Raw genomic sequence first — 8,468 nt, 5'->3', positions numbered from 1 at the left:
ATAGTGTCTCTAGCTTTCCTTCCATTCCCCCTCTGTTGCAGAATGACATAGTGTCTCTAGCTTTCCTTCCATTCCCCCTCTGTTGCAGAATGACATAGTGTCTCTAGCTTTCCTTCCATTCCCCCTCTGTTGCAGAATGACATAGTGTCTCTAGCTTTCCTTCCATTCCCCCTCTGTTGCAGAATGACATAGTGTCTCTAGCTTCCCTTCCATTCACCCTCTGTTGCAGAATGACATAGTGTCTCTAGCTTCCCTTCCATTCCCCCTCTGTTGCAGAATGACATAGTGTCTCTAGCTTCCCTTCCATTCCCCCTCTGTTGCAGAATGACATAGTGTCTCTAGCTTTCCTTCCATTCCCCCTCTGTTGCAGAATGACATAGTGTCTCTAGCTTCCCTTACATTCACCCTCTGTTGCAGAATGACATAGTGTCTCTAGCTTCCCTTCCATTCCCCCTCTGTTGCAGAATGACATAGTGTCTCTAGCTTCCCTTCCATTCACCCTCTGTTGCAGAATGACATAGTGTCTCTAGCTTCCCTTCCATTCCCCCTCTGTTGCAGAATGACATAGTGTCTTTAGCTTCCCTTCCATTCCCCCTCTGTTGCAGCATGACATAGTGTCTCTAGCTTCCCTTCCATTCACCCTCTGTTGCAGCAAGACATAGTGTCTCTAGCTTCCCTTCCATTCCCCCTCTGTTGCAGAATGACATAGTGTCTCTAGCTTCCCTTCCATTTCCCCTCTGTTGCAGAATGACATAGTGTCTCCAGCTTCCCTTCCGTTTCCCCCTCTGTTGCAGCATGACATAGTGCATGTCTCTAGCTTCCCTTCCATTCACCCTCTGTTGCAGCATGACATAGTGCATGTCTCTAGCTTCCCTTCAGTGTCCTCTCTGTTGCAGCATGACATATTATCTCCAGCTTCCCCTCAGTTCCCTCTCTGTTACAGCATGACATATTATCTCCAGCTTCCCCTCAGTTCCCTCTCTGTTACAGCATGACATATTATCTCCAGCTTCCCCTCAGTTCCCTCTCTGTTACAGCATGACATATTATCTCCAGCTTCCCCTCAGTTCCCTCTCTGTTACAGCATGACATATTATCTCCAGCTTCCCCTCAGTTCCCTCTCTGTTACAGCATGACATAGTGCAGAGGTATTCAACTCTTACCCTACGAGGTTCGAAGCCTGCTGATTTTCTGTTCTACCTGATAATTCTACCTGATAATTCTACCTGATAATTCTGCCTGATAATTCTACCTGATAATTAATCGCATCTGGTGTCTCAGATCTAAATCATTTCCTAAATCGAGGGCAACAATGAATAAATGCAGTGGAACTGGCTTCCAGGTCCAGAGTTGAGGGACATAGTGCACTATGTCTCTAGCCTCCCTTCACTTTCTCCTTTGTTGCAGCATGACATAGTGCATGTCTCTAGCTTCCCTTCAGTTTCCTCTCTGTTGCAGCATGACATAGTGCATGTCTCTAGCTTCCCTTCAGTTTCCTCTCTGTTGCAGCATGACATAGTGCATGTCTCTAGCTTCCCTTCAGTTTCCTCTCTGTTGCAGCATGACATAGTATCTCGAGCTGTCACGTTCTGACCTTTATTTCCTGTGTTTTGTATTTAGTTAGTATGGTCATGGCGTGAGTTGGGTGGGCAGTCTATGTTTGTTTTTCTAGGTTTTGGGAATTTCTATGTTTCGGCCTAGTATGGTTCTCAATCAGAGGCAGGTGTCATTAGTTGTCTCTGATTGAGAATCATACTTAGGTAGCCTGGGTTTCACTGTGTGTTGGTGGGTGATTGTTTCTGTCTCTGTGTTTACACCAGATAGGACTGTTTGAGGTTTTCTCACGTTTGTTGTTTTTGTTAGTTATCTCATGTGTAGTTTCTTTATAAATTAAAGAACATGAATAACCACCATGCTGCTTTTTGGTCCGCTTCTCTTTCACCAGAAAACCCTTACACGAGCTTCCCTTCAGTTTCCTCTCTGTTGCATCATGACATAGTAAATCTAGCCTCCCTTCAGTTTCCTCTCTGTTGCAGCATGACATAGTATCTCTAGCCTCCCTTCAGTTTCCTCTCTGTTGCAGCATGACATAGTACCTCCAGCTTCCCCTCAGTTCCCTAAATCTGTCTCTCTTACCATCACACAAACACACACACACATAAGCTCTCTCACAAACAGGTGCACGAAAATACACACATGAGCTTACACTCTTATAAATACCCTCAGTCTCTGCCTTAATGTTCTCTCTATCTTTTTGGTGGAAACATTCACACTCTCATTCCATTAAACACACACACACACACACACACACACACACACACACACACACACACACACACACACACACACACACACACACACACACACACACACACACACACACACACGCACACGCACTTGCACACGCACATACAAACACACACACACGCCTGAAAGGGGCCTGTAGATTCTCACTATAAACGCCTGTAGTGTCTCCGAAAACATTGCAATGCTCCCCAAAGTTGCCATGACAACATGTTGCATTGCCATAGCTAGCTACCTCTGTACCTCTGGAACGCAGCGGCAGCACACAGGTGCAGAACATACAAATAGAATAACACAGATCAAATGAGCAGGATCACACAGGTGCCGAACGTAGAAGTGGGACAACATAGATCAGGTAGGCAGGAGCACACGGAATACAAATTGAACAGATATGTAGTTCCATAGAGAGAAAGCTAAATGCTCGAGTTCTTAAATATTGCTCAAGGATTATAATTAAATGCCACAGGGAGTGTCTGATTATGATCATTTCTCAAAAGTTTCCTGTCCGTCAGCTTATCAGAGATGAGCTCTAATCCTAACAGAGCTTGTCAGAAACGAGCTCTCGTCCTATCAGAGCTTGCCAGAGACGAGCTCTCATCCTATCAGAGTTTGTCAGAGAGGAGGAGCTCCCATCCTAACAGAGTTTGTCAGAGATGAGGAGCTCTCATCCTAACAGAGCTTGCCAGAGATGATAATCTCTCATCCTATCAGAGCTTGTCAGAAACGAGCTCTCATCCTAACAGAGCTTGTCAGAAACGAGCTCTCATCCTAACAGAGCTTGCCAGAGATGAGCTCTCATCCTAACAGAGCTTGTCAGAGAAGGAGCTCTCATCCTATCAGAGCTTGCCAGAGATGAGCTCTCATCCTAACAGAGCTTGTCAGAGATGAGGAGCTCTCATCCTAACAAAGCTTGCCAGAGATGAGCTCTCATCCTAACAGAGCTTGTCAGAGATGAGGAGCTCTCATCCTAACAGAGCTTGTCAGAGATGAGGAGCTCTCATACCAACAGAATTTGTCAGAGATGAGGAGCTCTCATACTAACAGAGCTTGTCAGAGATGAGGAGCTCTCATAGTAACAGAGCTTGTCAGAGATGAGGAGCTCTCATCCTATCAGAGCTTGTCAGAGATGAGGACCTCATACCAACAGAATTTGTCAGAGATGAGGAGCTCTCATACTAACAGAGCTTGTCAGAGATGAGGAGCTCTCATCCTAACAGAGCTTGTCAGAGATGAGGAGCTCTCATACTAACAGAGCTTGTCAGAGATGAGGAGCTCTCATACTAACAGAGCTTGTCAGAGATGAGGAGCTCTCATACTAACAGAGCTTGTCAGAGATGAGGAGCTCTCATCCTATCAGAGCTTGTCAGAGATGAGGAGCTCTCATACCAACAGAATTTGTCAGAGATGAGGAGCTCTCATACTAACAGAGCTTGTCAGAGATGAGGAGCTCTCATCCTATCAGAGCTTGTCAGAGATGAGGAGCTCTCATCCTAAGAGTGTAAGGTCTGAGTCAATCACAAAGTGCTGCTGCATTGAGACGTCCTGCCAAAACCCTCTTAAAGACGTGACAGAGGAGGAGAAAAGCTCTTTATCAGTTTTTCACTGTAGAGGGAGCTGTCAGTGCCAGGATCATTAGACGGACAGACAGGGTAGTGTAAACAAGTGTCCACACAGCACACAGTGTCTTAGTTTTGACTTTATAGATTACCCACACACACACACTGTCTTAGTTTTGACTTTATAGATTACCCACACATACACTGTCTTAGTTTTGACTTTATAGATTACCCACACACATACACTGTCTTAGTTTTGACTTTATAGATTACCCACACATACACTGTCTTAGTTTTGACTTTATAGATTACCCACACACATACTGTCTTAGTTTTGACTTTATAGATTACCCACACATACACTGTCTTAGTTTTGACTTTATAGATTACCCGCACATACCCTGTCTTAGTTTTGACTTTATAGATTACCCACACATACAGTGTCTTAGTTTTGACTTTATAGATTACCCACACATACACTGTCTTAGTTTTGACTTTATAGATTACCCACACATACACTGTCTTAGTTTTGACTTTATAGATTACCCACACATACAGTGTCTTAGTTTTGACTTTATAGATTACCCACACACATACTGTCTTAGTTTTGACTTTATAGATTACCCACACATACACTGTCTTAGGTTTGACTTTATAGATTACCCACACATACAGTGTCTTAGTTTTCACTTTATAGATGACCCACACACACACTTGCCTTGCATGCGCACACAGCAGGATGATAATGTTAAGCTACCTGTAAACTGCTTCAAATACATTAGAAGGTGATAAACCTCAGACAAAATCACTCGCAACCTCAGAGAGAGAGAGAGAGACAGAGAGAGAGAGACAGAGACAGAGAGAGAGAGAGAGAGACAGAGAGAGAGGGAGAGAGAGACAGAGAGAGAGAGAGAGAGAGAGAGAGAGAGAGAGAGAGAGAGAGAGAGAGAGAGAGAGAGAGAGAGAGAGAGGAGAGAGAGAGAGAGAGAGAGAGAGAGAGAGAGAGAGAGAGAGAGAGAGAGAGAGAGAGAAATCCACAGTTTTCTATAGAAGATAATGCCACCATCCCTCTTGTCCTCTCCCCAATCCAGTGGTTGTCAGAGTGGAATCAATGTCGTCACCAAGTCCTAATTCAAGTTTCCAGGACACATCATCTAGGTCCCGACTTCGACCCACTGTGAGTTCCTTAGGGGCGGCAGGGTAGCCTAGTGGTTAGAGCGTTGGACTAATAACAGGAAGGTTGTAAGTTCAAACCCCCGAGCTGGCAAGGTACAAATCTGTCATTCTGCCCCTGAACAGGCAGTTAACCGTTAACCCACTGTTCCTAGGCTGTCATTGAAAATAAGAATTTGTTCTTAACTGACTTGCCTAGTAAAATAAACATCTACTGAAATTGATATACAGTATTAGGCCATTACTGTGTGTCAATGAGCTCTTTCTAATAAGGAAATGGTAGACAGCCAAGATTCCTCCATTCACATCTCAATATAAATCATTTTTTTCTACAAATGTATGAACTCTTTATAGAGACAAACGATGTAAAGATAACTCATAATGACAGACATCTCCAGAGCCCTGTCACAGCTTGACATCAATAATCTGTGTGTGTGTGTGTGTGTGTGTGTGTGTGTGTGTGTGTGTGTGTGTGTGTGTGTGTGTGTGTGTGTGTGTGTGTGTGTGTGTGTGTGTGTGTGTGTGGAGAGACACTCAGTGAAAAAGATGACAGTTGATGCCATTGAACTTACATAGAGAGAGAGAGAGACAGTGTTTTTGTGTTTTTGGTAAGAGGGAAACAAATGGGAACAATTTTATGAATGTAAACTGTTCTTTCTCACACAATACAATCCCCAGCTGGAATATGCAAATCTACAACATCATTGACTAATAATTCTTTCCCTTTATTAAATGGAACAGAGTAGGAACAAATGTGTGTGACTCTGGCCTCTACAGGACAACATAAAGAAGAGACAACACAACAGAGGAAGGATGAATGATCAATGGAAGAGATTGAAAGGATGAATGATCAATGGTGATTGGAATGATGAATGATCAATGGTGATTGGAATGATGAATGATCAATGGAAGAGATTAAAATGATGAATGATCAATGGAAGAGATTAAAATGATGAATGATCAATGGAAGAGATTAAAATGATGAATGATCAGTGGAAGTGATTAAAAGGATGAATGATCAGTGGAAGTGATTAAAAGGATGAATGATCAGTGGAAGTGATTAAAAGGATGAATGATCAGTGGAAGTGATTAAAAGGATGAATGATCAATGGAAGAGATTAAAATGATGAATGATCAATGGAAGAGATTGAAAGGATGAATGATCAATGGTGATTGGAATGATGAATGATCAATGGTGATTGGAATGATGAATGATCAATGGAAGAGATTAAAATGATGAATGATCAATGGAAGAGATTAAAATGATGAATGATCAATGGAAGAGATTAAAATGATGAATGATCAATGGTGATTGGAATGATGAATGATCAATGGTGATTGGAATGATGAATGATCAATGGAAGAGATTAAAATGATGAATGATCAATGGTGATTGGAATGATGAATGATCAATGGTGATTGGAATGATGAATGATCAATGGAAGAGATTAAAATGATGAATGATCAATGGTGATTGGAATGATGAATGATCAATGGAAGAGATTAAAATGATGAATGATCAATGGTGATTGGAATGATGAATGATCAATGGTGATTGGAATGATGCATGATCAATGGTGATTGGAATGATGAATGATCAATGGTGATTGGAATGATGAATGATCAATGGTGATTGGAATGATGAATGATCAATGGTGATTGGAATGATGAATGATCAATGGTGATTGGAATGATGAATGATCAATGGAAGAGATTAAAATGATGAATGATCAATGGTGATTGGAATGATGAATGATCAATGGTGATTGGAATGATGCATGATCAATGGTGATTGGAATGATGAATGATCAATGGTGATTGGAATGATGAATGATCAATGGTGAAATGATGAATGATCAATGGTGATTGGAATGATGAATGATCAATGGTGATTGGAATGATGAATGATCAATGGTGATTGGAATGATGAATGATCAATGGTGATTGGAATGATGAATGATCGATGGTGATTGGAATGATGAATGATCAATGGTGATTGGAATGATGAATGATCAATGGTGATTGGAATGATGAATGATCAATGGTGATTGGAATGATGAATGATCAATGGAAGTGATTGGAAGAACGAATGATCATTGGAAGTGTTTGGAAGAACGAATGATCAGAACGCACCCTTGTCGGGCCCCAGTGTTGAGGATCAGCGGGGTGGAGATGTTGTTGCCTACCCTCACCACCTGGGGGCGGCCCGTCAGGAAGTCCAGTACCCAGTTGCACAGGGCGGGGTCGAGACCCAGGGTCTCGAGCTTGATGACGAGCTTGGAGGGTACTATGGTGTTGAATGCCGAGCTGTAGTCGATGAACAGCATTCTCACATAGGTATTCCTCTTGTCCAGATGGGTTAGGGCAGTGTGCAGTGTGGTTGAGATTGCATCGTCTGTGGACCTATTTGGGCGGTAAGCAAATTGGAGTGGATCTAGGGTGTCAGGTAGGGTGGAGGTGATATGGTCCTTGACTAGTCTCTCAAAGCACTTCATGATGACGGAAGTGATTGCTACGGGGCGGTAGTCGTTTAGCTCAGTTACCTTAGCTTTCTTGGGAACAGGAACAATGGTGGCCCTCTTGAAGCATGTGGGAACAGCAGACTGGTATAGGGATTGATTGAATATGTCCATAAACACACCAGCCAGCTGATCTGCGCATGCTCTGGGGGCGCGGATGGGGATGCCGTCTGGGCCTGCAGCCTTGCGAGGGTTAACACGTTTAAATGTCTTACTCACCTCGGCTGCAGTGAAGGAGAGTCTGCATGTTTTCGTTGCAGGCCGTGTCAGTGGCACTGTATTGTCCTCAAAGCGGGCAAAAAAGTTATTTAGTCTGCCTGGGAGCAAGACATCCTGGTCCGTGACTGGGCTGGATTTCTTCTTGTAGTCCGTGATTGACTGTAGACCCTGCCACATGCCTCTTGTGTCTGAGCCGTTGAATTGAGATTCTACTTTGTCTCTGTACTGACGCTTAGCTTGTTTGATAGCCTTGCGGAGGGAATAGCTGCACTGTTTGTATTCGGTCATGTTACCAGTCACCTTGCCCTGATTAAAAGCAGTGGTTCGAGCTTTCAGTTTCACGCGAATGCTGCCATCACGGTTTCTGGTTAGGGAATGTTTTAATCGTTGCTATGGGAACGACATCTTCAATGCACGTTCTAATGAACTCGCACACCGAATCAGCGTATTCGTCAATATTGTTATCTGACGCAATACGAAACATATCCCAGTCCACGTGATGGAAGCAGTCTTCGAGTGTGGAGTCAGCTTGGTCGGACCAGCGTTGGACAGACCTCAGCGTGGGAGCCTCTTGTTTTAGTTTCTGTCTGTAGGCAGGGATCAACAAAATGGAGTCGTGGTCAGCTTTTCCGAAAGGAGGGCGGGCAGGGCCTTATATGCGTCACGGAAGTTAGAGTAACAATGATCCAAGGTTTTT

Source organism: Oncorhynchus gorbuscha, linkage group LG08 (genome assembly GCF_021184085.1).
Source record: "Oncorhynchus gorbuscha isolate QuinsamMale2020 ecotype Even-year linkage group LG08, OgorEven_v1.0, whole genome shotgun sequence".
NCBI classification, from domain to species: domain Eukaryota; kingdom Metazoa; phylum Chordata; class Actinopteri; order Salmoniformes; family Salmonidae; genus Oncorhynchus; species Oncorhynchus gorbuscha.
Note: the sequence above shows the minus strand (reverse complement) of the source record.